This window comes from Eptatretus burgeri, chromosome 1 (assembly GCF_056783735.1).
Source record: "Eptatretus burgeri isolate ZD-2024b chromosome 1, Ebu_testis_v1, whole genome shotgun sequence".
NCBI lineage: Eukaryota > Metazoa > Chordata > Myxini > Myxiniformes > Myxinidae > Eptatretus > Eptatretus burgeri.
Window position 1 is genome coordinate 114,440,574 of NC_140961.1, and position 13,536 is coordinate 114,454,109.

Below are 13,536 nucleotides of genomic sequence, written 5' to 3' on the forward strand. Positions count from 1 at the left end.
CGAATTGAAGTGTTAATACCAGGGATTTTGGACTAACGATGCAGGAAATTAAGAAAATTACCAAATACCAAGAGCACAAGCATGAAGTGAAAATATCCTGGAAGCCGAAGAATGCCAAAGTTGAACCAGTGATGATGAAGAACGTCACAGAGAGATTAAAAAACATCCCTGGGATGTTACCCTTTATGGAGATAAAAAAAAAACCAATAACACACACACACACACACACACACACACACACACACACACACACACACACACACACCAATTTCGTTATGGTAATACAGTTTATATGTACACACACATAAAATACATACAAACACAAAGATTTACCTTTAAACAGAGTTCTGTGAAAGAGGAATTAAAGTGGGAAATTCACAAAATTCAATTGAAAAATATATCAAGGACCAGAATCCAGATCATGGCTTGACCGAGTCTTCTTCTTCTGTTTTGAATTTTAATGGAGCTTTCAGAGCCAGCAAGCTCTTTACATGCCACACACCTAAACGTGATCAAAATCGTTTATTAGCCCATCGAGTGTAAAGATATTTAAATGGATTTCCCACACTCCTGGAATTTTAGTACCATCTTGCAGAGTTGAGGGTGCTTCTGGTTCATCAGCCTCAACCCTCCCGGTAGATCCAACACCTTGATCCCCATTACTCCTACATTCTGCACAAGATGCCGCCTGGGGCCCTCATAAAGAGGGCAATTTAGGAATAAATGATTCAGATCTTTGGGTTTCCTGCACGTCTCACAAAACCCCACAGGGTGGCACTCAATTTTATACAGATATTAATTTAGGCGACTGTGCCTGAGTCTTAGCTTACCGAGAGCTACCTGGTCTTTCCAGGAAAGCATGGCAAGTTTAAGTAGAGGTACCACATCCGGATGCACCACGTGACAGAATCTTCCCTTCGTGCTGGAGTCCCACTGAAATTGCCATTGTTTCTCAATCTGGCCTTTGGCCAGACTAATGATATCCGATGGTCCCAGGGGTATTTGGATGACATTTTCAAGTTTAAGGACATGCTTCGCCACTACATCACAGGCCTCAGTTCCACCAACGCCGACATGAGCAAGGATCCAGAGCAGGTCGACCACCACCCCCCCCCCCTGCCCACTTCGCAATATTAACCAAATGCCAAACTTCCAGCATCAAGTCATTCCTACAACCATCCTGTAAGGATTCCAACACCTTTAACTCTGAAAGTGAATCTGAGAGGATAACCACATTGAGAGGATTAAGCTCAATTATCCATTCCAGAGACAGAACTATGGCAAATAGTTTGATCGAGAAGACCTATAGATGATTCGTTAGCCGAAATGTCCCAACCACCCTCAAATGAGGGATGCATATTGCAGCAGCTGTCCTTCCAAGAGAAGGTTCTTTGGAGCCACCTCTATATACATGCAATGATTGACTCCAATTTGAATTGATAAACTCAAAAGCCTGATTGCATGTCACCACAGGATTAACCGTCCGATTTTCCCCAGAGATCCACATGGAGGCGAGGGGATTTGAGGGTCCAGGGGGCGAAATGTAAATTTCATGATGGGGGTTGACGGTAATGGAATCCAACCCCATTTCCTTAGCAGTCATTTTACGTGCAAGGCCGAAAAGCAGGGAAGTGAAGTTCTTGTCAAGCTTTAGATATTCCCAGCAATTTGAAAACAAGGCTTTATCAGAATGGTTATCCCCAGATGATGTGGTTCTAGCCCAATATTTCATTGTCAAAAAATTTCCAACGGAGACACAAGGGTGTCTCGCCTGTTTCCACCAGAAGAGCAGAAACAGGAGTGCTTGTAAAAGCACCTAAACAGACATGGATGACTTTAGAAAACACCTGGACAGATGGACCTTATTGTGTTTATATATGTATCAATGTCGAAGTGAGGGGTGGATTATATTAAAAGGAGATCACACAAAAAGGTAAAACAAAACGATGTCCTGTAAAAATAAAATTGCACATTTTCAGTGGATGAGACACTTGCTGAGGCACTAACTGCATGGCACCGCACATCCCAACACAGGCGGAAACGTAATCTATCTAATGGATGTTCCATTGAGCGCACAGGTACTTTAACCGAAATGAACAACCAAGCAGCTTGGACTGCTCACCAAGTGGCTAAAGCACTCAAGCAAGCACTCCAACTTAACAGTTGATAAGAAACGGCTTATTTGGCACACAATTAAGGCCCAGTCACACCTTGACGTTTTAGCCAGCTTATGCCGATTTTTGGAAAATTTGTCTAAAACGCTGGTACACGTTGAATACGTTATGGGTAAGTTACGCTGAAAAACACTGCCATACGTCGTTGTACGCTTGCTTTAAACGTTGTACTTTTCGGTTGTCCTCAAATTTTCCATGCTTGAAATTTTAAGACTTATGCCAGCGTATGACTCACACGTTCCGCATAATGCTGGCCATATTTTGTAGGCACGTCACGCGATCGTTGACACACGTCGACACACGTTACTTGTAAGTTACTCATAAGTCGAAACACGTTGAGGTAATGTTTAGCGTACCCGAAACTTATTTATAACCAATGAGTAACGTGTTGTACTCACGTTACGCGACCGGTGACACACATCGACACACGTTACTTGTAAGGTGCTCATAAGTCGAAACACATCAAGGTAATGGTTAGCGTCAGTGTTCCAGACTTCCTGGTTTTTTTTTCTTTTCTTTTCTTCCTTCCTTCGGTATGATGGTGATTTTGACACTTCGATTTCTAGTGCGGTTATAATATAATATAATTAATAGGCTGCCGCTCAACGATTTAAATCATAACCGCACTGTACACTGAACACCGTCATACCGAAGAAAAAAAAAACCGGGAGTCTGGAACACTGACGCTAACCATTACCTTGACGTGTTTCGACTTATGAGCACCTTACAAGTAACGTGTGTCGACGTGTGTCAACGATCGCATATCGTGCGTACAACTTATTCCCATCACATGCGGAGCGTGTGTCATACGGCAAGTACGTCATAAAATTTTCAACATGTTTAAAATTACAAGACGTACTCCACTTACTACGACGTATGATAGCGTACTTTAGCGTTCTATTCACGCATACCATACTTACGCATACCGTATTCGACGTGCACCAGCGTTTTAGACGCATTTTTCAGAGGTCGGCATACGCTGGCAAGATCGCCAAGGTGTGACTGCAATGTTGACACTTCCATTTCTGCAGCGGTTATGATTTGAATCGTTGTGTGGCAGCCTTTCCATAACCTACGCCACGTCATCGTCAGTGATGCGTGCAGCGCGCTATGCCTAAGGTAGACTATCGTTGGGCATAGCATGTGAAGGCCAACAAGAGGTTCAGCATTCGTTGGTACAAGTTATCTATAACACAACGAAACGTTCTGTGTCTGTTTCTAATACGTTATGCATAAGACCAAGTCGTTATGAATACGTCCGAATCTTTAAAAAAAAACATCAAAAGTTCAACGTAAGCCAGCATTTTACATACATTTAATACGTTGCCATTGCTGGCTAAAACGTCAAGGTGTGACTGGGCCTTTAGCAACACATTAAAACATACACCCCCCAGAGACACCCGAAGTGTCAAATATGTCCGAAATGGACAAATTAACACTTTTGTCGGAGTCGGAACTGCTTGTAATTTCAATTCTGGCACTTAAATTTTTTAATTCTCCTTAGTTTAAGAGATACTCGTGGTGATCACATGTGCAGAAATGACATAAGCAAGGAACGCTGATGTCTCGATGCGTTTCTAAGCATTGCAATGTACCCAGAGATTTGTAGCTATGATAAACAGCATTTGATAAAATGAGTGAGGGCCCTATCACACCTTGACGTTTTAGCCAGCGTATGGCAACGTATCAAAATGTATGAAAAACGCTGGCGTACGCTGAACTATTGATCTTTTTTTCAGTTTTGGGCATATTCATAATGAGTTGGACGTATGCATAACGTATTAGTAATGTACACAGAACTTTTCGATAACTTATAGATAACTTATACCAACGAATGCTTAGCGTGTTGTCGGCATTCACAACCTATGCCCAACGGTAGTCTAACTTATGCATAGCGCGGCAGCGTATCGCCGACGATCATGTGGCGTAGCCTATTAATAGGCTGCCGCTCAACGATTCAAAGGCCCTGTCATACCTTGACGATTTAGCCAGCGTATGCCGATGTATGAAAAATTTGTCTAAAACGCTGGCACACGTCGAAGACATTATGGGTAAGTTTTGTATACGTTAAGATCATGCTAAAGCACGCTGGCATACGTCATAGTACGCCGAGCTTGTCGACAAATTTTAAGCATGCTCAAAAATTTTCGACGTATGCCAGCGTATGACTCACACACTCCGCATACGCTGGCCATAAGTTGTAGGCACGTTATGCGATCGTTGACACACATTACTTGTAAGTTACTCATAAGTCGAAACATGTCGAGGTAATGTTTAGCTTACCCGAAACTTATTTCTAACCTATGAGTAACGTGCTTTGAACCTATGAGTAACGTGCTTTGAACCTATGAGTAACGTATCTCCAACGCATATTGACGTATGTAGACGTATTTGACATCTTCCAGACGACCACAGAACTTACTGAATGTGTTTCTAACTTACAGCTACCGTATAATGGCGTATTGGCAGCGTTTAGGGGAATTGGTATATAAAAATGGGCTTCACAGGAGGAACCCGTCAATGTTCCAGACTCCATGGTTTTTTTTTAGGGAGGGTTTTTTTTCTCTTCGGCATGATGGTGATATTGACACTTCGATTTCGAGTGATAACATCTTTCTAGATGTTCTAGTGAACAACAATAACAGTCTATTAACTAATTGTGATGGGTCATTTGGAAGAAAACTAACACCTGAACCAAGGATACGTAAAGCCTGAATAATGTTTTTCTCCTTCTCATTCTTCCTACTTTTACCAGAAAGAATACCCCTATAATGAACAGAGTTCAGCAGATCAATATATACTTTATCATCATTATTTTTCATAGCGAATGGTTTATCAATATACTTTGATTCATCCCTCACAGTTGAACCTTGTCTTCCATCTTTTGTGAGAAGAAACATTAATCTCGGAGTTAGTTTGACAGGAGGTTGAGCAGAATTCAAGAACCTTAATTCATCATTAAATATCAATACCTTTTCTTGAACAAGATGAAATATTGCTGGTTGTTCTGTTGGAATGAGTCCTGCTTTGGTTTTTGAATCCGCTGAATATTCATTGTTTTGAAGAGCATTCACAATATAATCAGGGGGTCAATTCATCTCTTCCAGTTGTTGAAATAATCCTTCATCATCATATTCTCATTCTCCTATATGCTCTAATTCTTCCTTTGTCATTTGACTGAAATCTTTTAACATTTGGAGCTTTCTTGGAGTATATTTTATTGTGGGAACTGTGGAAACATCTATATTTTTTTTCTTGGGAAGTTTTTAAAAGTGGTTTAAAAAATTTCTCTTGTTTTCTTTCAAATGCTTCTTCACCCGTGAGTTTTTGTCTGCGTTTCTTCTTTATGTCTTCCTGTTGTTTTACAACTTTTGAAACCAACTCTTGATGTTCCCGAAATCTTCTTGCTCTTTCTTTCGCATCCATTTATTTATTGGAAAATATCATTTAATGTCTCATCTTGTTTCACAACAATATATTAATATTTTTCAGTCGTGTGTTTCTTGTAATCCCCAAATTCCTTTTTACTGCATAATGTAGAACAATTGTCTCTCCAAAAATTGTTTATATCTATTGAATTTAACTTGAATAAAATAAAAGTATTAGCATTGTTTCTGATGGAACGACGAGGAAGTTGAAAGTACGATTGACTAAGATAAATACAATTACCGTATTTTCACGACCAAAAGGCGCACCGTGCCAAAAGGCGCAGTCTCAGTTGTGTGTGCCGTTCCTGTATTTGACACACACATAAGGCGCTCCTCACGATAGGGCGCGGGTTTTTTTTTTTTTTTTTTTTTTTTTTTTTTTTTTGTATACCTTGGTCGAGGCTCGTATGAGAGCTAACACACAACTCACAGCAAGGAGGCATGAGACAAGAGGGGCGGGAGTGGAAGGGACAAAACAGTGGGGAACAGACACATTAGGTGAACTGTGGAAGGGAGTGGGATGGGGATGGGACGGGGAACATGGCGAGGGGAAGATGGACATTAAAGGGACTTTCAGGAAGGAAAGCAGGAGAATTGAAGGAAGTGGGCTTGGGTGGATTATCGGGGTAGAAAAGATCGAGGATTTGGATGGGGGAAGATAAGAGGTGGTGGTGAACAGCTGTTTTGAAAGCCTGAAGGGAAGAATGGGAAAGAATAGAGTGAGGAAGTTTATTCCAAAGGCGGGAAAAAAGAGGAATGAAAGAGTGAAGATGAGCAGTGATTCGTGATTTTGGTAGTTTTACCAGAAGGGGGTTGTTGGCGGACCTTGAGCGCCCTGTGGAAATGTGGTTGGGACAAATCGCAGAGAGAGCAGGGGGGCAAGGCTGGAGAGGAGTCGGTAGAAGACAGAAAGACCACCGACCAACCTGCGGTGATTGAGTGAGAGGCCCAAAGACTCAGCTTCATTGCGGGAGATGCCAATGATCTTAAAAGCCCTGGTTTCGACAGCGTGAAGTCGAGAAAGGTGGGAGGCAGGAGCACCAGCCCAGAGGGGAGAGCAGTACTCCATCAGGCTACGGACAAAAGCTTTGTAAGTGGTCAGGAGCTCAAGAGGGCCGAGGAAGGACTTTGCACGACGGAGGATTCCCAGTCGGCGACTGGCTTTTGAGGCAAGGTTGGAAATGTGACTTTCCCAGGAAAGGTCATGGCAGATAGTGAGACCCAGAAGCTTGAAAGAAAAGACTTCTTCCAGAGGATTGTTGAGAAAGTGGATGGGGGGTTTTGTAAACGGTCCTTTCGAAGAGACATAGTGAGAGTGTGAGATTTGTCTGGATTGAAAGACATGTTCCACGTGTTGGACCAGTTTGTGATTTTATCCAGATCTGCAGTGAGCGAAGAAGCTGCTGCTTGCCGGTCTGAGGGATGACAGATGGTACGGCAGAGGGTTGAGTCATCGGCAAAGAGAAATAGAGGATTTTCCAGAGAGTCCGAGAGATCATTGATGAAAACCAGAAAAGAACAGGGCCCAGAACGCTACCTTGAGGAACTCCAGCCTGCACAGGAAGAGGGGATGAAAGAACTCCATTTAGGGCCACACGTTGACTGCGACAGGAGAGGAAGTCTGCGAGCCATGAGTGGAGATGGCCTTGAATACCATGGGCAGAGAGTTTGGTGAGTAGGGCAGGGTGCCAGTAGGGCAGGTTTTATATGAATATCCTCTACTACGTACGTCCGCCGTACAACAACACACTCACACAAGCACACAAGTGTGCGTATTTAAAAAAAGATCGAGAGCAAAATTGAGTTTCGTCGTGCTGTATTAAAGTATGAGTTCAAAAAGTACTAAAACAATCAAATACCGGTAATAGTCTTTAATCAAATCCATCGAAATCCTCATCCTCTGTTTCGGAATCGAACTGCGCTAAACCCAACCTAGCAGGTCCACCTTCCTCGCCGTCAGAGTCACTTTCTGCACCGTGCGGCTCCTCCGAAATGATGCCGGCTTTAGCGAAAGCTCGGACAACAGTGCCAGCAGACACGTTAGCCCAGGCATCAACAATCCAGTGGCAAACTGTGGCGTAACTCGCCGGCACTGCCTTCCACCCTTTGTGAAGCTGTGCTCTCCTTCGGTCATCCACCGCTCCCACGCCGCTCGCAGCCTCACTTTGAACGGCCGGTTCACGCCGATGGCTCGGCTGGATCCGTTTGTCGCAGATGTGCTTGCTGCAGTAGGAGCGGAAGTTTTCCATCATTTCTTGATAATCCGCCGGACGTTGCTGCGCTATCGTAGTCCTGGTCCGGATGGAAAAATGGCACCGTTTCATGAAGCGAAAGCACCAAGACGGACCTCCGTGGAAATGTTCGATTTTCATTTCCTCCGCTATCGATACTGCCTTCAGTCGGATCGTGACCGTCGAAACGCTCCTCCCACTTGCTCTTTGCTCAACGATCCACTGCTCAAGTCTTTCCTCCAACTCTGGCCACCTCGCCTTGTTTCCACGGAAACTCAGCTGCGTCTTCTTCACCTGTCGCAGCTCGTTTTCCAGCTTCCTCCACTTTCGAACCATCGACTCGTTGATCTGGAAATTCCTCGCCGCGGCTCGATTCCCATGTTCCTCCGCATAGCTGATCGCCTTCAGTTTAAACTGAGCTTCATAAGCGTGTCTCTTTGCCATTTTCGGGGTTGTTAAAACAGCAATGTTCTGCATACCGCACATACCTGTTCTTTTATACACACAAAGGGCGCACTGCACTATAGGGCGCGTCGCACATTTTGACAAAAATCTAAGACGTTTATATGCGCCTTATAGTCGTGAAAATACGGTACAAGAAGAATGTCTCCCTCTTGTGTAGTAGCTGTCCATTACCGTTTGGTTTCTCTCATTAACACAATCATCAAAGATAATGAGGTTCTTTTTCGATTTATCCAAATCTTGGGGAGACGGTATATCATCCGTATTATCACTAAGAATACAAGTTATCGGTTTTGATTTCTTTTTACATCTCTGTGTATCACAAAATAGTTGTATTATATCTTCAATGTTATAATCATTTAGGTTTTTTTGAAGTTTAAATAAACCGATTATATCTTCTTTTTGAAGACCAGCATTAAAACCTTGTGAGAGTAGTTGATACTCTGGTTAAAAACTCGACTTTGTGAAAATTATTAAATTATCATAATCTAAAAAGTTGGGAGAAAGGAGCATCTTTAAAAGTAAGCAGGTTTTTCCACATCCACTTGAACCAACCATGAGGCATCTTAATGAATTTGGGAGATTTTTATGGTTGTTAAATTTTCTTATTTTCCCAAATGGGTAAAAAAATCATTCATTTATATGTTTGGAAAACAGGTTATTTAATTTATTTTTGGCTTTTTTAGAAACTATATTTTATCGTAAGTTCAGGTTTAATTTCAAGATAATCCATTATTTTATTTATGCAATATCTTGTGTTGTTAAGTCCCGGAAAATCACATCCATGAATAATATATAACAACAATCCTTTGAACATTTCTCTAATACGTTCAGTTTCTTCACTTGTAAGGAATGGTGTGTTATCACCCTCATACTTTACATTCATTTCTCTAATCAATCTTGTAAAGTAATTCATTTTTGGTGTAAATCTAAAATAATTATTTTCCTTTTTATATTTTTTATTACCATTAATTAGAAGATAATCACAGAATATGCATTGTTTATAGGCTTTTGACTCTGTGTTTAATCCCCGTCTTTCACACGCAGGACAATTCTCAAATTTGTCATATGGAGAATCAGGGAATTCAAGAGGCTCAAAATCGAATAAACTATTCATATTTATAAAGTAAAGCTTTACTGAAACTGAAATTCATCTTCGATATCATCTTCGATACTTTCAGAATCATCTATACTTTCATAACTATAGTTTGAACACAAACTCTCAGTATCATAACTATCGTTTTAATGCAAACTCTTGGTATCATAATCACTCTCATAATCTTCAAAATCTTCAGTTAAATATTGACTCGTATTTAATTCGTAGAAAAAAACATTACCATCGATATATATATATATATATATATATATATATATATATATATATATATATATATATATATATATATACATTTTTTTCATTAACAGATTCAACTGCGACATTTTTTATATTAAAGGTAACTTTAAAATGATCCTTAACCATAACAATTGAACGAAATGTCATTTCTCCTGATATATTAACATCCTTTATTTCATCAGGATTTATATCTTTAGGGTTGTTGAAAAAAATACAAATTTCTCCTTGCATATTACAGATGTTCTTATATTTTCTTTCTAAAGCTTCATCCATAAGGTTTTTATTTTTTGATACTTTTTCTTGTTTCATTGCTTTTTCTAGTTTTGAATATATTGCCAGAAGGAGAGGAGAAACTTTTGTTAGAGATACCTTAATTGATGTTCTTCCAGGTATACCAAAAGCCCTTCCACTGAAGGAAATTGAAGAACTCATATTATTCGCCATAATTGTTTTTATCCAATAGTTGTTATATTTATCTTTGTTCAATTTTACATCCTTGACATATTTCTCAGTATCTTTAACAAATGAGGAGATTGATTGAAACTTGTCTTTTGTGTCTTGAAACATTGTATTTATTAAGTGAAAAAGTTGGAGGATAAAATGGTTTTAAGCACAGATTCACCTATAAATTAAACAAAATTTTCATCAAGAAAATTTTAGTTTCAGTAAAGTTTTATTATATAAATATGGTGAATACAACGTACTGCGATGTTTGTAATCACGAATATAAATATTATAAAAAAACACCTTCAAACCAACAAACACACATTCAATCTTTTCAAACAAATATCTCCTCTTGAGTTGGAAAGAAAACATTGTGATATCTGCTCAAAGGATGTTTTGAAGAGTAGTTAGAAGAATCACCTTCAATCATGAAAACACAAGAAAAATGAGTTTAAAGTAAAGGGAGACTATTATATTGAAAACACTGATGGGGCATTTAAAGGGCATATAAAAATAAGGATTTTTCAATTTGGAGAACCCGGTCCATCATCAATAGCTGAATCAATTTAAATAGTGAAACCTGATGTTGAAAAGGTTATTAAAAAGACATTAAAAGAAATGAAAACTTTAAAGTTGTATATGGGAGTGAAAATGAATATGAAAAGACAAGATGAAGAAGAAACTCCTTATATGAGAACAGATCTTCATTTTATAACATCATTTCAAGATTTTTTGAATAGTGGGGTTTATGAAGAACTATCAAGACAAGAGGAGGATGTTGATAATACAGTGGGAGGAAGTGGATTTAATATTTTAAAAACATCTTTTTAGAAATACACATTCTAAAATCAAACCCTCTTAAAGCTTCTTCTTATATTGAATTACCAAAAGAAATAAAACTAAAGAAGGCAGTTGATAATATTAAGAACAATGATAATAAATGTTTTCTCTGGTCTGTTCTTGCTCACTTACATCCACCAAAATGTAATTCAGAAAGAGTAAAACAATATATGAAATCTGAGAATACCTTGGACATTAAAGATTTTAAATTCCCAATGCCACCAACAGATATTCCTAAATTTCAGAAAAAGAAGAATCTTTCTATTAATGTATATGAAGACCACAAGGGGAAAACCAGAGATGTCACTTTTTATAAATTTCAGGGTTATTGCACCTGCCAATAGTTGGCAACAATATTACTTTAACAAATAACCAGGGGTGTCACATAATTTAGTTTGGTATAAAGTTTAGCCGTGCAATGAAAAAACAAGTGTTGTCAAAGCTGAACAAGTAGAAACCCAGAGTTGTCAGTACTTTACTCCTGGTTATCTCCCTTTCATTCATGTTAACTGTTCCACCATAATATTCAGAGTTGAGAAACGAAAAAATGAAAGGTTGTAAAACTTTCAGAGCATAAACTCTGAGCACTACAATGGCCTATTTGGTTATATCATGGGCTCCGTAGTTGGTGCATATCGTGGATCAAGCCTGGTCAAACCCTTATTGTGACTTTTATGGGACCCACGCCATGGCTTAATGGTTAGCGAGTCTGAGTACCCATCCTCATTCGATGTACCCACCACCCAATCAACCTGCTTAGGTATATGAGGGAGTCACATGAGGTGACTTCGGCTATCGCGGGGGTGGTTTATCCTTGGTTTCCTCCTGGTTTTCCATCATATTAAGTAGTACGGAGTAAGAAATGGAGAATCCGTCGTCATATAAGCGAAATACCCTTGAGTATGACGTTGAACACCAATCAAACAAAAAAACAATGACCGTTTAATGTTGAAAAAAATAATCTGTGATCACCAAAGTCATGTAATGTATGCTAATAACCAACAAGCATGAATTTGCTACACATCCTGGGTTAAAATTGCATGGCAATTATTAAACAAGGGAATAACCAGTGATGTCAGTTTGCAACATTGATTCGTTCTTTGCTCTTAAATTAAATAACACAGAAGCTTGGCAAATGCTACATGCTTAATTTGATCGGCCAATGATCACTCTTCCTTTTACTGGAAAAGAAATCTATATGACAGTTATTAAACAGTCCACCAAAGTCTTGAAACTTTGTTTTTCAGTTTCTTCAAAATTGACTTATCCTGACATCTCTGGTTTTCCCCTTGTGGTCTTCATATGGATTAATGGATACAAACAAAGTTCAAATATTAAAAATTTCAAACAACTATAATAAACCAATGTCACCCTGCTTGCCATAAGGTGACCACGTGTGACTTTTTTAAGGTCACACTAAGGTGAACAGAGCTGCTATCCACCAGGAGCGACTCCTTGAGGAATATCTGCCTACGAGAGATTCCGATGAGAATCGTTCTACAGAGTAACCATGAAAAATATGCGTTTGCCTCATAACATCACAAGCTTGATTTATCTAGAAAGCACTCATCGAGGTGTTCGATTTGAGGTGCTACACGATATGGTTCCTAAAACTTGAAAATTTGATCTTGGGGTAAAATATGTTTGACCTCAGGCGCTAACCATGAAGGTCAAGGCCAATCGCCACCAAAAACTAAGCAGCTGAGCGCCAGACCATATACTACATTCCCATAAAGTTTGGAGATGATTCGATTAAAATTACTCAAAAAATAAGGGTTTTGTCGACCTCCATGATTTACCACAAAGTGACCTTGACCTTTGACCTTGACCTTGACCTTCATGTGTGCTGAAGGGTATTGTAATAATACGACGATATGTGTACCCACAAGAGTTTCCGATGAGAATTGTGCTCCACAGACTGATATAAAGGTGAAAAATCCAATGATTACAGACAAACAAACAAAAAAACTTTCGAAGCAACAGATCTTGCAAAAACTTCGTTTTGGTAAGATAAAAATGAAGAATCACACATTGATCTTTTATATTTTAGTGTTGGAAAGAATTCACATGACACATACATCAATAATTTATCTACATTAATCTCTTCTCAGGTATTCAGAACAGCAAACAAAATATATCCTTGTAAAGGCCCGGTCACACCTTGACGTTTTAGCCAGCGATGGCAACGTATTAAAATGCATGTAAAACGCTGGCTGACGTTGAACTTTTGATGTTTTTTTTTTAAGATTCGGACGTATTCATAACGAGTTGGTCGTATGCATAACATATTAGTAATGGACACAGAACGTTTCGTTGTGTTATAGATAACTTATACCAACGAATGCTGAACCTGTTGTCGGCCTACACAATCGATGCCGAACGATAGTCTAACTTAGGCATCGTGCGTTGCACGCATCGCCGACGATGTCGTGACGTAGCCTATTAAAAGGCTGACGCACAACGATTCGAATCATAACTGCCGTAGAAATGGAAGTGTCAACATCGCGGTCACACCTTGGCGATCTTGCCAGCGTGTGCCGACCTAAGAAAAATGTGTCTAAAACGTTGGGGCACGTCAAATATGGTATGAGTAAGTTTGGTAT

The 13,536-nt window shown here is 39.5% G+C and overlaps 1 protein-coding gene across 1 annotated transcript in view; it reads right to left on the bottom strand.

Moving 5' to 3' along the window:
• Window positions 1-13,536, bottom strand: part of LOC147035219 (extracellular calcium-sensing receptor-like) — an 83,896-nt gene that overhangs the window by 50,296 nt on the left and 20,064 nt on the right. The gene's annotated exons all lie outside the window — the stretch shown is intronic.